The following is a 16,982-nucleotide window of genomic DNA, read 5'->3' as shown; positions in this document are numbered from 1 at the left end:
CAAAAATTTTTAAAATCAAATTGTTTCTCATGAGTCAAATCAAATTTTCAATTTGAAAATCTTATCTTTTTCAAAATCTTTTTCAAAATTCTTAGTTATTTTCGAAAATTCTAAAAATATTTTTCAAAAATCTTTTTCTTATTTTTTTACATCAAATTTTCGAAAATAACATCACCAATTAATGTTTTGATTCAAAAATTTCAAGTTTGTTACTTACTTGTTAAGAAAGATTCAAACTTTAAGTTCTAGAATCATATCTTGTGATTTCTTGTGAATCAAGTCATTAATTGTGATTTTAAAAATCAAATCTTTTTCAAAAACTAATTTCAATCATATCTTTTCAAAAATATCTTCTTATCTTATCTTTTTCAAAAATATGATTTCAAAATATCTTTTCTAACTTCCTAACTTCTTATCTTTTCAAAATTTGTTTCAACTAACTAACTAACTTTTTGTTTGTTTCTATCTTTTTTTCAAAACTACCTAACTAACTCTCTCTCTCTAATTTTCGAAAATATCTTCCCTCTTTTTCAAAAATTTCTTTTTAATTAACTAATTATTTTTATTTTTTATTTCAAAATTTTTCGAAAAAAAAAATACTAACATTTTTCAAAAACAATTTTCAAAAATCACTAACTCCTTTTCAAAAATAATTTTCGAAAATTCCCTCTCTCTCTCTCATCCTATTCTATTTATTCATTCATTAACTAACATCTCTTCCTCACATCATCACCAAATTCGAACCCCCCCTCTTCTATCTGTGTTCGAATTTCTTCCTCTTTTCTTCTACTAACAATAAGGATCCTCTTTACTGTGACATAGAGGATTCCTCTTCTTTTCTTTTTCTCTCCTCTTTCTTATGAGCAGGGACAGAGAAAAAGGCATTCTTGTTGAAGCTGATCCAGAACCTGAAAGGACTCTGAAGAGAAAATTAAGAGAAGCTAAAATACAACAATCCAGAGACAACTTAATTGAAAATTTCGAACAAGTAAAGGAGATGGCAGCCGAACCCAACAACAATGCAAGGAGAATGCTTGGTGACTTTACTGCACCTAATTCCAATTTACATGGAAGAAGCATCTCCATTCCTGTCATTGGAGCAAACAACTTTGAGCTGAAACCTCAGTTAGTTTCTCTGATGCAGCAGAACTGCAAGTTTCATGGACTTCCATCTGAAGATCCTTTTCAGTTCTTAACTGAATTCTTGCAGATATGTGATACTGTTAAGACTAATGGAGTAGATCCTGAAGTCTACAGGCTCATGCTTTTCCCTTTTGCTGTAAGAGACAGAGCTAGATTATGGTTGGATTCTCAACCCAAAGACAGCCTGAACTCTTGGGATAAGCTAGTCACGGCTTTCTTAGCCAAGTACTTTCCTCCTCAAAAGTTGAGCAAGCTTAGAGCTGATGTTCAAACCTTCAGACAAAAAGAAGGTGAATCCCTCTATGAAGCTTGGGAAAGATACAAACAGTTGACTAAAAAGTGTCCTTCTGACATGCTTTCAGAATGGACCATCCTGGATATATTCTATGATGGTTTATCTGAGCTATCAAAGATGTCACTGGACACTTCTGCAGGTGGATCCATTCACCTAAAGAAAACGCCTGCAGAAGCTCAAGAACTCATTGACATGGTTGCTAATAACCAGTTCATGTACACTTCTGAAAGGAATCCTGTGAATAATGGGACGCCTATGAAGAAGGGAGTTCTTGAAGTTGATACTCTGAATGCCATATTGGCTCAGAATAAAATATTGACTCAGCAAGTCAATATGATCTCTCAGAGTCTGCATGGAATGCAAGCTGCATCCAACAGTACTCAAGAGGCATCTTCTGAAGAAGAAGCCTATGATCCTGAGAACCCTGCAATAGCAGAGGTAAATTACTTAGGTGAACCTTATGGAAACACCTATAACTCAACATGGAGAAATCATCCAAATCTCTCATGGAATGATCAAAAGCCCCAACAAGGCTTTAATAATGGTGGAAGAAACAGGTTTAGCAATAGCAAGCCTTTTCCATCATCAACTCAGCAACAGACAGAGAACTCTGAACAAAATGCTTCTAATTTAGCAAATCTAGTCTCTGATCTATCTAAGGCCAGTGTAAGTTTCATGAATGAAACAAGGTCTTCCATTAGAAATCTGGAAGCACAAGTGGGCCAGCTGAGTAAAAGGATCACTGAAATCCCTCCTAGTACTCTCCCAAGCAATACAGAAGAGAACCCAAAAGGAGAGTGCAAGGCCATTGACATAAGCGCCATGGCCGAACCTGTGAGGAGAGGAGAGGACGTGAATCCCAAGGAGGAAGACCTCCTGGGACGTCCAGTGATCAATAAGGAGCTTCCCTTTGAGGAATCAAAGGACTCTGAGACTCATCTAGAGACCATAGAGATCCCATTGAACCTCCTTATGCCCTTCATGAGCTCTAATGAGTATTCCTCTTCTGAAGAGAATGAGGATGTTACTGAAGAGCAAACTACCAAGTTTCTTGGTGCAATCATGAAGCTAAATGCCAAATTATTTGGCATTGATACTTGGGAAGTTGAACCTCCCTTGTTCATCAATGAACTAAGTGATCTGGATCAACTGACATTGCCTCAGAAGAGACAGGATCCTGGAAAGTTCATAATACCCTGCACCATAGGCACCATGGTCTTTAAGGCTCTATGTGACCTTGGTTCAGGAATAAACCTCATGCCCCTCTCTGTAATAGAGAAACTGGGAATCTATGGGGTGCAAGCTGCTAAAATCTCATTAGAGATGGTAGACAGCTCTAGAAAACAGGCTTATGGACAAGTAGAGGACGTGTTGGTAAGGGTTGAAGGCCTTTACATCCCTGCTGATTTCATAGTCCTGGATACCGGAAAGGAAGAGGATGAATCCATCATCCTAGGAAGACCTTTCCTGGCCACAGCAAGAGCTGTGATTGATGTTGACAGAGGTGAAATATTCCTTCAATGGAATGAGAACTCCCTTGTGTTTAAAACTCAAGGATCCCCCTCTGCAACCATGGAGAGGAAGCAGAAGAAGCTTCTCTCCAAGCAGAGTCAACCAGAGCCCCCACATTCAAACTCTAAGTTTGGTGTTGGGAGGCCACAACCAAACTCTATGTTTGGTGTTGAACTCCCATATCCAAACTCTAAGTTTGGTGTTGGAGAGTCTCAACAAAGCTCTGCACATTTGTGAGGCTCCATGAGAGCCCACTGTCAAGCTATTGACATTAAAGAAGCGCTTGTTGGGAGGCAACCCAATTTTTATCTAATTCTTATTTTTATTGTTTTCTTAGGTTCATGATCATGTGGAGTCACAAAATAAATATAAAAATTGAAAACGGAATCAAAAATAGCAGAAGAAAAATTACACCCTGGAGGAGCATCTGTCTGGCGTTCAGCGCCAGAACAGAGCATGGTTCTGGCGCTGAACGCCCAAAATGGGCAGCTTCTGGGCGCTGAACGCCAGAACAGGCATGGTTCTGGCGTTCAACGCCAGAAATGGCACACAAATGGGCGTTGAACGCCCAAAATGGCCACCAACCTGGCACTGAACGCCCAGAGTTGGGTATAAAGGCATTTTTACATGCCTAACGGGTGCAGGGATGTAAATCCTTGAACACCTCAGGATCTGTGGACCCCACAGGATCCACTCAGGATCTGTGGACCCCACAGGATCCACTCAGGATCTGTGGACCCCACAGGATCCCCACCTACCTCCACTCACTCCTTCTCACCACTCTCTTTCACACAACCCCACAAACACTCTTCCCTAAAAACCCCTCACCAATCACCTCAATCTCTCTTCCCCACTAAACCTTCACCACTCACATCCATCTCCTCTTTCCCATAAACCTACCTCATAAACTCCACCTACCTTCAAAATTCAAAACCAATTTCCCACCCAAACCCACCCATATAGCCGAACCTTAACCCCCCTTCCCTTCCCTATGTAAAGACCTCCATTCTTCATCAAATACACACAACACACCCCTCTACACTCCTCTTGGCCGAACCACATCACCCTCTCCCTCTCCTCCATTTCTTCTTCTTCTTCATCTATTCTTTTGTTTATTGCTCGAGGGCGAGCAATATTCTAAGTATGGTGTGGTAAAAGCATAGCTTTTTTTGTTTTTCCATTACCATTGATGGCACCCAAGACCGGAGAATCCTCTAGAAGAGGGAAAGGGAAGACAAAAGCTTCCACATCCGAGTCATGGGAGATGGAAAGATTCATCTCCAAAGCCCATCAAAACCACTTCTATGATGTTGTGGCAAAAAAGAAGGTGATCCCTGAGGTCCCTTTTAAACTCAAAAGAATTGAATATCCGGAGATCCGACATGAAATTCAAAGAAGAGGTTGGGAAGTTCTAACAAATCCCATCCAACAAGTCGGCATCCTAATGGTTCAAGAGTTCTATGCCAATGCATGGATCACCAAGAACCATGATCAAAGTAAGAACCCGGATCCAAAGAACTATGTTACAATGGTTCGGGGGAAATACTTAGATTTTAGTCCGAAAAATGTGAGGTTGGCGTTCAACTTGCCATACATGGAAGAGAACGCACGCCCCTACACAAGGAGAGTCAACTTTGATCAAAGGTTGGACCAAGTCCTTATGGACATATGTGTAGAAGGAGCTCAATGGAAGATTGACTCCAAAGGCAAGCCGGTTCAACTAAGAAGATTGGACCTCAAGCCTATAGCTAGAGGATGGTTGGAGTTCATTCAATGCTCAATCATTCCCACTAGCCACCGGTCTGAAGTTACTATAGACCGGGCCATCATGATCCATAGCATCATGATTGGAGAAGAGGTGGAAGTTCATGAGATTATACCTCAAGAACTCTATAAGGTGGCTGACAAGTCCTCCACCATGGCAAGGTTAGCCTTTCCTCACCTCATCTGCCACCTATGCAATTCGGCTGGGATTGACATAGAGGGAGATATCCTCATCAAAGAGGACAAGCCCATCACTAAGAAAAAGATGGAGCAAGCAAGAGAGCCCAATCATGGAGCTCAAGAGGCGCAAGAAGCTCATTTCCATGAGATCCCGGAGATGCCTCAAATGCACTTTCCTCCACAAAATTATTGGGAGCAAATCAACACCTCCCTAGGAGAATTGAGTTCCAATATGGGACAACTAAGGGTGGAACATCAAGAACACTCCATCATGCTTCATGAAATAAGAGAAGATCAAAAAGCAATGAGGGAGGAGCAACAAAGACAAGGAAGAGACATAGAAGAGCTCAAGGACATCATTGGTTCCTCAAGAAGGAAACGCCACCATCACTAAGGTGGATTCATTCCTTGTTCTTCTTTCTTCTATTTTTCGTTTTCTATGTTATGTGCCTATCTATGTTTGTGTCTTCACTACATGATCATTAGTAGTTAGTAACTTTGTCTTAAAGATATGAATGTCCTATGAATCCATCACCTCTCTTAAATGAAAAATGTTTTAATTCAAAAGAACAAGAAGTACATGAGTTTCGAATTTATCCTTGAACTTAGCTTAATTATATTGATGTGGTGACAATGCTTCTTGTTTTCTGAATGTATGCTTGAACAGTGCATATGTCTTTTGAAGTTGTTGTTTAAGAATGTTAAATATGTTGGCTCTTGAAAGAATGATAACTAGGAGACATGTTATTTGATAATCTGAAAAATCATAAAAATGATTCTTGAAGCAAGAAAAAGCAGCAAAGAACAAAGCTTGCAGAAAAAAAAAAATAGGCGAAAAAAAAATAGAAAGAAAAGCAAGCAGAATAAGCCAATAACCCTTAAAACCAAAAGGCAAGGGCAAATAAAAAGGATCCCAAGGCTTTGAGCATCAGTGGATAGGAGGGCCTAAAAGAATAAAATCCTGGTCTAAGCGGCTAAACCAAGCTGTCCCTAACCATGTGCTTGTGGCGTGTAGGTGTCAAGTGAAAACTTGAGACTGAGCGGTTAAAGTCAAGGTCCAAAGCAAAAAAAAAAAAAAAAAAAAGAGTGTGCTTAAGAACCCTGGACACCTCTAATTGGGGACTTTAGCAAAGCTGAGTCACAATCTGAAAAGGTTCACCCAATTATGTGTCTGTGGCATTTATGTATCCGGTGGTAATACTGGAAAACAAAGTGCTTAGGGCCACGGCCAAGACTCATAAAGAAGCTGTGTTCAAGAATCATCATACTAAACTAGGAGAGTCAATAACACTATTCGAAATCTGAAGTTCCTATAGATGCCAATCATTCTGATACTAAAAATAATATCAAAAAGCGTAAAAATTATCCGCTCATCAGAGTTCTTTTTCAGTAGTGGTATAGTTGGATTGTGCTGCATCCAGTGTTTTAGAAGAGTAAGCAATGACATAAGGGAGTTTACCATCGCGCTGTGCAAGCGTGGCCCCTACAGCATGGTTTGACGCATCGCACATTATCTCAAATGGCAACGTCCAGTTGGGGCCTTGCACAATCGGTGCCGTGGTAAGAACTCTCCTTAGCTCTTCAAAAGCTTTCACACATTCACTATTAAACTCAAAATCCACATCCTTTTGGAGTAGGCGTGACAATGGCAAAGCAATCTTGCTGAAATCTTTGATAAAGCGCCTATAGAATCCTACATGTCCCAAAAACGAGTGGACCTCCCTCACAGATGAGGGGTAAGGTAAAGTGGTGATAACATCGACCTTGGCCGGGTCTACAGAAATTCCCTCATGAGATACTACATGTCCTAACACTATACCTTGTCGTACCATGAAGTGACATTATTCAAAATTTAAGATAAGGTTAGTGTCAACACATCTAGCTAGGACCTTGGCCAAGTTCTCTAAGCAGCAGTCAAATGAAGTACAATAAACACTGAAGTCATCCATAAAGACTTCCAGACAATTCTCCATTAGATCGGAGAAGACACCCGTTATGCACCGCTGAAAAGTAGCGGGTGCATTATGATGAGCGGATAATTTATACGCTTTTTGACATTGTTTTTAGTATGTTTTTAGTAGGATCTAGTTACTTTTAGGGATGTTTTCATTAGTTTTTATGTTAAATTCACATTTCTGGACTTTACTATGAGTTTTTGTGTTTTTCTATAATTTCAGGTATTTTCTGGCTGAAATTGAGGGACTTGAGCAAAAATCAGATTCAGAGGTTGAAGAAGGACTGCTGATGCTGTTGGATTCTGACCTCCCTGCACTCAAAGTGGATTTTCTGGAGCTACAGAACTCAAAATGGCGCGCTTCCAATTGCGTTGGAAAGTAGACATCCAGGGCTTTCCAGCAATATATAATAGTCCATACTTTGGCCAAGAATTGATGACGTAAACTGGCGTTCAACGCCAGCCTTCTGCCCAAATCTGGCGTCCAGCGCCAGAAAAGGATCCAAAACCAGAGTTGAACGCCCAAACTGGCACAGAAACTGGCGTTCAACTTCACAAATGGCCTCTGCACGTGAAACACTCAGGCTCAGCCCAAGCACACACCAAGTGGGCCCCGGAAGTGGATTTATGCATCAATTACTTACTCATGTAAACCCTAGTAGCTAGTTTATTATAAATAGGACCTTTTACTATTGTATTAGGCGTCTTTTTGACCATCTTTGGATCCTGGATTGTATTTTGATCCTGTGATCACGTTTAGGGGGCTGGCCATCTCGGCCATACCTGGACCTTTCACTTATGTATTTTCAACGGTAGAGTTTCTACACTCCATAGATTAAGGTGTGGAGCTCTGCTGTTCCTCAAAGATTAATGCAAAGTACTACTGTTTTCTATTCAATTCTTCTTATTTCGCTTCTAAGATATCCATTCGCACCCAAGAACGTGATGAAGGTGATGATTATGTGTGATGGTCATCATCCTTCTCCCTTATGAACGCGTGCCTGACAAACACTTCTGTTCTCCATGAAATAAGCTAGAATGAGTATCTCTTAGTTCTCCTAACCAGAATCTTCGTGGCGTAAGCTAGAATGATGGCGGCATTCAAGAGAATCCGGAAAGTCTAAACCTTGTCTGTGGTATTTCGAGTAGGATTCAATGATTGAATGACTGTGACGAGCTCCTAACTCGCGATTGCAGGGCGTTAGTGACAGACGCAAAAGGATAGTAAATCCTATTCCAGCATGATCGAGAACCGACAGATGAATAGCCGTGCCGTGACAGGGTGCGTGAGCATATTATTCATTGAGAGGATAAGATGAAGCCATTGGCAAGGGTGATGCCTCCAGACGATTAGCCGTGCCGTGACAGGGCATTGGATCATTTTCCCGAGAGATGACCGAAAGTAGCCATTGACAGTGGTGATGTATCACATAAAGCCAGCCATGGAAAGGAGTAAGACTGATTGGATGAAGACAGCAGGAAAGCAGAGGTTCAGAGGAACGAAAAGCATCTCCATTCGCTTATCTGAAATTCCTACCAATGATTTACATAAGTACCTCTATCCCTATTTTATTATATAATATTCGAAAACACCATTATCAATTTATATCTGCCTGACTAAGATTTACAAGGTGACTATAGCTTGCTTCATACCAACAATCTCCGTGGGATTCGACCCTTACTCACGTAAGGTATTACTTGGACGACCCAGTGCACTTGCTGGTTAGTTGTATCGAAGTTGTGACAATTATGATATAAGATCAAAGCACCAAGCTTTGGAGCCATTACCAGGGATTGTTCGAGCCTGGACATCACAATTTCGTGCACCACATTACATAGTCCAAATGGCATCCTTTTATAGGCAAAGGTGCCAAACGGACAAGTAAACGTGGTCTTCTCCTGATCTTCAAGAGCAATATGAATCTAGAAGTAGCCAGTAAATCCATCAAGAAAGCAGTAGTGAGATTTACCTGCCAAACGGTCTAACATCTGATCGATGAGGGGCAAGGGGTAATGGTCCTTCCATGTAGCGGCGTTCAATCTTCTGTAATCAATACACACTCGCCATGCATTTTGTACTCTTTTAGGGACCATTTCACCGTTGTCCTTCTTGACCGTTGTGATGCCCGACTTCTTGGGAACAACCTGGACCGGGCTCACCCACTCACTGTCGGAGATTGGGTATATGATGTCCGCATCCAGTAGTCTAGTGACCTCTTTCTTCACTACATCGAGGATGGTCGGGTTGAGCCTCCTTTGCGGTTGCCTAACCGGCCTAGCTCCATCTTGGAGAAATATCCTATGCATGCACTTGCGGGGGTCAATTCCCACAATATCCGCTAGGCTCCATCCTATTGCTTTCTTGTACTTTCTTAGAACATCTAGGAGCTTTTCTTCTTCTTCACTTGAAAGCTCACTAGCAATAATGACCGAAAACCTTTGATTGTCCTCTAAGAAAGCATACTTCAAATGAGATGGAAGGGGCTTCAGTTCACTTTTTACCTCAAGCTGAGGTTCCTTTTCATCAAGCTCACAGAGTTCATTCTTGACAACTTTTTCATGTTCATCCTCTTGGTTAGTCGCCTCTTCAACAATAGGGTAGCACAACTTGTTGTGGTCTTTTTGTTGCACTTCTGCTACCACTTCATCAATTACATCACATCGGAGCACAGAATGTTCTTCAGGAGGATGTTTTATGGCTTATTCTAAATTGAACTTGATAGTCTTGTCTCCAACCTCAAAGGAATATGTGCCGATGAAGGCATCTAACTTGAATTTAGAGGTCTTGAGGAAGGGTCTACCAAGTTGAATGAAAGAGGAGTTTCTATTTTCTGTTGGAGGCATTTCAAGGATGTAAAAGTCAACTGGAAAAACCAAATCCTTGATCGCCACAAGTACATCTTCCGCTATTCCCATCATCGTGATCACACTTTTATCGGCTAAGGTAAACCTCGCCACCAACTTCTTTAATGGAGCTAAATTCAACTGCACATAGATAGAAAGTGGCATGATGCTTACACAAGCTCCCAATTCACACATACAATCATGAAAAGTGCGTCCACCAATACAACAAGACACCAAACAAGGTCCAGGGTCACCACATTTTTTTGGAATAGGTTCCATCAAGGAAGAAATTGAACTACCCAAGGATAATGTCTCCAATTCTCCTATCCTATCTTTGTGTGTACACAAGTCTTTCAAAAAATTTGCATACTTTGGAATTTGTTGAATAGCATCAAGAAGGGGTATGGTTACCTCAACCTTCTTCAACACTTGAAGCATGTTCAAATCAAACTCTGGTGTTTTCTTTGCCTTCTTCACCATGGAAGGGAATGGAATAGGAATGGACTCATCCACTATAGCTTTCCTCTTGGGTTCCTTGAGATTTACTCCTTCTTCCTCATCCCTTTTGTCTACCACCTCTTCTTCATGTGGAGCTTCAACAACCACTTCTTCCTCATGAATGTCTCTCATGACCCTTGGAGGTATCTCCTCCAATGTAGTCCCCGACCGTAGAGTGATGGATTTGAGACCGCCCTTTGGGTTTGGTTGGGGTTAGGATGGAAGGTTAGAAGAGCTTGAGGGTTGGTTGGTGTTGTTGTTGGGAGTTGATGGTTGGTTTGGCATGGTCATCTTTGAAAGCATGTTGGTGAGGTTAGCCAATTGAGCGTCCAAGGCATCAAATTGAGCCTTGTTGCTCTCATCTCTTTTCTCCATAGCGGCTCTAAGCTCATCAACTTGATTGTTGGAAGATGGAGGAGTTTGATTGGATTGTTGTCTATGGTGTGGTGCTTGGTACTTGGTGTAGTTATTTTGGTTTTGGTTGGAGTGGCCTTGGTTGGCTTGGTAGTTGGTGTTGTTATGGTGGTATTGGGATGAAGATTGGTTGTTGTTGTGATGAGAAGAAGAGTTGTTCCTTCTTTTGTTTTGATTGCTTCCTTGTGCATTATCTCTCCACCCTTGATGTTGATTACCACCTTGAGGGTAATTATTTTGGCCTTGAGAAGGGTAAGGTGGACGGTTATTGTAATTCACATTGGATACTACAAGAGCATGTTCTTCTTGAATTTGATGGCATTAATCGGTGTAATGTGTGGTGCTAGAGCACAAACCACAAATCCTAGGAGGACCTTCAAGTTGAGCAACCGGAGGTGGGGCTTGGATGGTTTGGATAGAGTAGTATTCCTTTTGATCCTTTTGTATTTGGGTAAGGATGGTAGTCATATCTCCAAGTGCTTTGGTTAGACTTGATTCGGAAGGGGATGGTTCTACCACACCCTTGAGAGGATTACTTCGCACCTTTGTATGTTGCGTAGCCTCGGCAACATCCTTTATCAAATTCCAAGCTTCTCCCTTCGTCTTGTTTTTCGAAAGGGAACCACCGCTAGAGGCGGTAAGCAATCTTCTATCCTCCACACAAAGACCTCTGGTGAAGTAGCTAATGAGCAAGTGAGTGTTCATCCCATGGTGAGGACAAGATTCCAATAGCCTCTTGAACCGAGACCAATAATCATACAAACTCTCTTGATCTCTTTGCATTATGCCCGAAATCTCCTTCCGGATGTAGTCGGTCTTTTCCGGTGGGAAGAATTTATCTAGAAACTCTCTTCTCAAGAAATTCTAATTAGTCACAATCTCATCCGGTAGCGAATAAAACCATGTCTTTGCTTGCCTTTCAAGAGAAAAAGGGAAGGCAAAAACCATGATAGCCACCTCATCGGCTCCATGCCTTCGAGCCGTAGAACAAGCAACTTGAAAATCCTTTAGATGTCGGATGGGGTCTTGACCCGGCAACCCATGATACTTAGGAAGTAGATTTATCAAGCTACTCTTCAATTCAAAGTTTGGATCAAGGTTGGGATACCTTGCTTGCAACGGTTGAAGTATGATGTCCGGAGCTCCTTGCTCATGCAAAGTGATCTGTCGTGGCTCCGCCATGTGTGGCTCATCTGTAGGATGTAAAGATGTATTATTAGTGCCAACAGAAGAATAGAAAGTAGCAGACTCCAAGTCACTCTCGGTATCGCCTAATGATTTGGTATGTTCCTCAAGAGAGGCCGAAGTACTAGCCGTATAGTCCAACCGCCGTCTAGCTTGCCGAGTATGTAACAAAGTTCTTTCAATCTCGGGATCAAAATCGGCTAAGCTAGAATTCGATTGCGACCGAGTCATCAAACTTGAGAGTCATAGCACAAATGTAAAAGAAATCTAAACTATAGCTAAGTATTGAAAGCAATTAAACTATCTACAATATTCACATATTCACATAACCAATATCAAGGCATATGTTGCAACCATTCCCCGGCAACGGCGCCAAAAATTTGATAGTTGCGCTCGTGGACTATGTCGGTAAAGATTTTCTCAATAAAGTTGTGTTGCAAGTATAGCTCTACCAACAACAAGCCTCGAGGATCAAATTTAGAAAGGGATTTGGTTGTCACAAGTTCAACCCCAATAGAAATAACCGAAGTATTCAAACCTCGGGTCATCTCACAAGGAATGGGCAAACATGTGCTTCAATATTGGTTAGAATTCCGGGGTTGCAAGTCATGAGCAAGAAAATAAAATGGGAATCTTAACAAGAAAGCAATCTTTAAAATGCAAGAAATTAATTCAAACAACTAAGCAAGACATGAGCAATTCCAAACTAACAAGTAACACCCAATATAATTCTATTCTAAACTAAACAAGCAACTATAACTAAGGCAAGTAATTAAGAATTTTAGGTTTTCAAATAGGAATGATAAAAGCAACTCTTGGCTAGGCATGGAAATTGGGGTCACCATCCTTGTCTAATAACCATATCTTGACAATTATGAGGAACCAAACTCATTAAGTCTACTTCTATCTTTGAAGTACGTCAAATAGTTTGGTCAACATCAACCCATAAGTTCTAACCTCACTACTAATTGACTTAATAGAAGGTTAGCGTCAATGGTTATCAAATTGACCACTAAGGGCTCCCAAATCATCAAATCCATTAGACCCAATGACTCAAGTTTACCCAATCCCCTTAGCCTAGGCCAAGAGTGAAAAGAACTACTCTATAATCAAGGTAAACAATTCATCAAACACTTGGTAAGCATTAATAAAAGACATGTTCAAATTGTAATTAAATTGAAATTAACAAGTACCCACTAACAATTATCAACATACAATCATCCAAACAACACAATTAATCATAGAAATCATCAAAGTAACATCAACAAGTCAAGATTCACAATATTCATGAAATGGGTATAAAATGACAATTGACAAGAATTCATAAAACTAACACAAGATCTAAGCAAAATTATACCAAGGAATTCAAATTGAACAATTAAAACTAGTAATTAACAAGATCCAATTCACAATTCAACAAGGGAAGATCAAACTAAAACTAGATCTAGAGAGGAACAAGGGTTTCTCTCTCTAGAAGAACAAAGAACCAAAAACTAGCTAAAATTGTGTCTTAGTGTCAAATGAATGATCCCCCCTTCTCCCTAGCATCCTTGGGTCTTTTCCATGCAAAAACAGCTTGAATTTGGACTTGATGAGCCTCAGAAATCGCCAGGCACGATTTCCTTTAATGAGGTCACGTGCAGCTTCCTGCGCGTGCGCACCATGCGTGCGTGCGCGCCGATCGCTTTTGTGATCCACGCGTGCGCGCCAAGTGCGCGTGCGCGTCGATAGAAATCTTCTGATCTGCGCGGATGCGTCCATCCTTGCGCGCCGCTTCCAGCCATCCTCATCCACGCGTGCGCGTGGAGTGTGCGTGCGCGCCAATGCTGCTTTTCCCAAAAATTCAAATCTTCATGTTCCTCCCTTTTGTACATGCTTTCTTTCTCTCTTCTAGGCCATTCCTACCCTATAATTCCTGAAATCACTCAACAAGTACATCACGGTATCGAATGGCAATAGAAGGGGATTAAAATATGGCAATTTTAAAGCAAAACAAGGTTTTTCATCATGGAGCAATAATAGGAAGTGAACACAAAACCATGCATTTTTTGTGAATAAGTGTGAGATATATTGACAAAACCCCCCAAATTCTACACAATATAAACCACAAAATTGGGGTTTATCACCGATGCCTACGCGTCGCCTCCCCATTTGCGCAACCCACGCGTACGGGTGGAGTATGCGTGCGCGTCACTCGCCCAACACCACCAGATCCCTGCGCCGCCACGTTTCTTATTTTTTCTTTTCCAATCCTAATTTCTTTCTTCTTTCCTCTTTCTTTCTCTTCTTCTTTCTTTATTCTCCATTATTTTTCTCCTTCTTCTTTCTTTACTCTTTTCTTCTTCTTCCCCCTTCCATCATATTTTCTTCACCTCACATTCTCCATTACCTCTCTTTGTCACCTTCTTCTCAAGGTTCTTCCTTTATATTTTCTTTCTTCTCTTCTTATTATTTATTTATTTTTCCATTATTTTACTTGGTGTTAGAAATCTAATTGGGTGATTGTTTTCTTCCATAATTTCTTGTGGATTATTAAGGAGTTGTTCGACAATTATCACTAATTAATTTTGGTTTGCTTGCATGTTCAAATTTAATACTTTCAATAACATATTTACCATGCATACTATGTTTTTGTGAAAAAGCCCGTATGGCATTGTGCATTTTTAATTATTCTATCCTTCTACTCTAATGCCCGTTTTTCACAAAACCCTTTCAATATTTTATTAATTGAATATAATTGTCAATACAAACGTGATTGTTAGTTTGTTACGAGTGATATAAATTTTAGCTATTGATGCTTGATCTATGCTACTCATGACTTTGCCAGCATGCTAATTGGAGTGCAAAATCGTGATCGTTCCTTCCTTGGTAACGGCGCTAAAAACTGAATACGCACGTTCATGTTCTTAATTATGTTTCACAACTTCGTACAACTAACCAGCAGGTGCACTGGGTCGTCTAAGTAATAAACCTTACGTGAGTAAGGGTCGATCCCATGGAGATTGTCGGCTTGAAGCAAGCTATGGTCATCTTGTAAATCTCAGTCAGGCGGATTCAATTGGTTATAGAGATTTGATGATTAAAACATAATTGAAATATAAACTAGGATAGAGATACTTATGTAATTCTTTGGTGAGAATTTCAGATAAGCGTATGGAGATGCTTTCGTTCCTCTTGAACCTCTGCTTTTCTGCTGTCTTCATCCAATCATTCCTACTCCTTTCCATGGCAAGTTGTATGTTGGGCATCACCGTTGTCAATGGCTACATCCCGTCCTCTCTGTGAAAATGGTCCAATGCGCTGTCACTGCATGACTAATCATCTGTCGGTTCTCGATCATACTGGAATAGGATATACTATCCTTTTGCGTCTGTCACTACGCCCAGCACTCGCGAGTTTGAAGCTCGTCACAGCCATCCTTTCCCAAATCCTACTCGGAATACCACAGACAAGGTTTAGACTTTCCGAATCACAAGAATGGCCGTCCATGGGTTCTAACTTATACCACGAAGACTCTAATAACTCAGACTCGGTCCCCTGCATTAGATATCTAAGAGATACTCATTCCAGCTTGTTTGCATGTAGAACGGAAGTGGTTGTCAGGCACGCATTTATAGGTGAGAATGGTGATGAGCGTCACATAATCATCACATTCATCATGTTCTTGGGTGCGAATGAATATCTTAGAAGTTGAATAAAGTTGAATTTAATAGAAAAACAATAGTACTTTGCATTAATACATGAGGAACATCAGAGCTCCACACCTTAATCTATGGTGTGTAGAAACTCTACCATTGAAAATACATAAGTGATAATAGGGTAGACATGGCTGAGTGGCCAGCCTCCCATGGAGGTCTAAAGATCTCAAAATGATCAAAAGATGTTCCTAGGATCTTCCAAAGATGTAAATACAATAGTAAAAAGTCCTATTTATACTAAACTAGTTACTAGGGTTTACAGAAATGAGTAAATGATGCAGAAATCCACTTCTGGGGCCCACTTGGTGTGTGCTTGGGCTGAGCATTGAGCTTTACACGTGTAGAGGCTTCTCTTGGAGTTGAACGCCAGTTTGTAACCTATTTCTGGCGTTTAACTCCACTTTGCAACCTGTTTCTGACGTTTAACTCGAGAATGCAGCATGGAACTGGCGTTGAACGCCAGTTTGCGTCATCTAAACTCGGGCAAAGTATGGACTATTATCTATTGATGGAAAGCCCTGGATGTCTACTTTCCAACGCAATTGAGAGCGCACCATTTGGAGCTCTGTAGCTCCAGAAAATCCACTTTAAGTGCTGATAGGTCAGAATCCAACAGCATCTGCAGTCCTTTTTCAACCTAAATCAGATTTTTGCTCAGGTCCCTCAATTTCAGCCAGAAATTACCTGATATCACAGAAAAACACACAAACTCATAGTAAAGTCTAGAAATGTGATTTTTATTTAAAAACTAATAAAAATATACTAAAAACTAACTAAATCATACTAAAAACTATGTAAAAACAATGCCAAAAAGCGTATAAATTATCCGCTCATCACAACACCAAACTTAAATTGTTTCTTGTCCCCATGCAACTAAAAATCGAATAGGATAAAAAGAAGAGAATATACTATAAATTCCAAAATATCAATGAAACTTAGCTCCAATCAAATGAGCGGGACTTGTAGCTTTTTGCCTCTTGAATAGTTTAGGCATCTCACTTTATCCATTGAAGTTCAGAATGATTGGCATCTATAGGAACTCATAGTTCAGATAGTGTTATTGATTCTCCCAGTTCAGTATGTTGATTTTTGAACACAGCTACTTTATGAGTCTTGGCCGTGGCCCTAAGCACTTTGTTTTCCAGTATTACCACCGGATACATAAATGCCACAGACACATAACTGGGTGAACCTTTTCAGATTGTGACTCAGCTTTGCTAAAGTCCCCAATTAGAGGTGTCCAGGGTTCTTAAGCACCCTCTGTTTTTGCTTTCGACCTTGACTTTAACCGCTCAGTCTCAAGTTTTCACTTGACACCTTCACGCCACAAGCACATGGTTAGGGACAGCTTGGTTTAGCCACTTAGGCCAGGATTTTATTCCTTTAGGCCGTCCTATCCACTGATGCTCAAAGCCTTGGATCCTTTTTATTTACCCTTGCCTTTTGGTTTTAAGGGCTATTGGCTTTTTTTTTTTGCTCTTGTCTTTTTGTTTAA

General features: G+C 40.6%; 1 non-coding gene across 1 annotated transcript; it reads right to left on the bottom strand.

Annotated features, from left to right (window-relative positions):
• Positions 1 to 1,393: 1,393 nt before the first annotated feature.
• On the bottom strand, positions 1,394 to 1,501 carry LOC148567779 (small nucleolar RNA R71). Its single transcript, XR_015882281.1, has one exon. It is a non-coding gene; the product is annotated as a small nucleolar RNA R71 (small nucleolar RNA).
• Positions 1,502 to 16,982: the final 15,481 nt, after the last annotated feature.

This window comes from Arachis ipaensis, chromosome B4 (genome assembly GCF_059453495.1).
Source record: "Arachis ipaensis isolate K30076 ecotype BB chromosome B4, ASM5945349v1, whole genome shotgun sequence".
Lineage (NCBI taxonomy): Eukaryota > Viridiplantae > Streptophyta > Magnoliopsida > Fabales > Fabaceae > Arachis > Arachis ipaensis.
The sequence above is the reverse complement of the archived record's forward strand: the minus strand, read 5'-3'. Positions and strand labels throughout refer to the sequence as shown.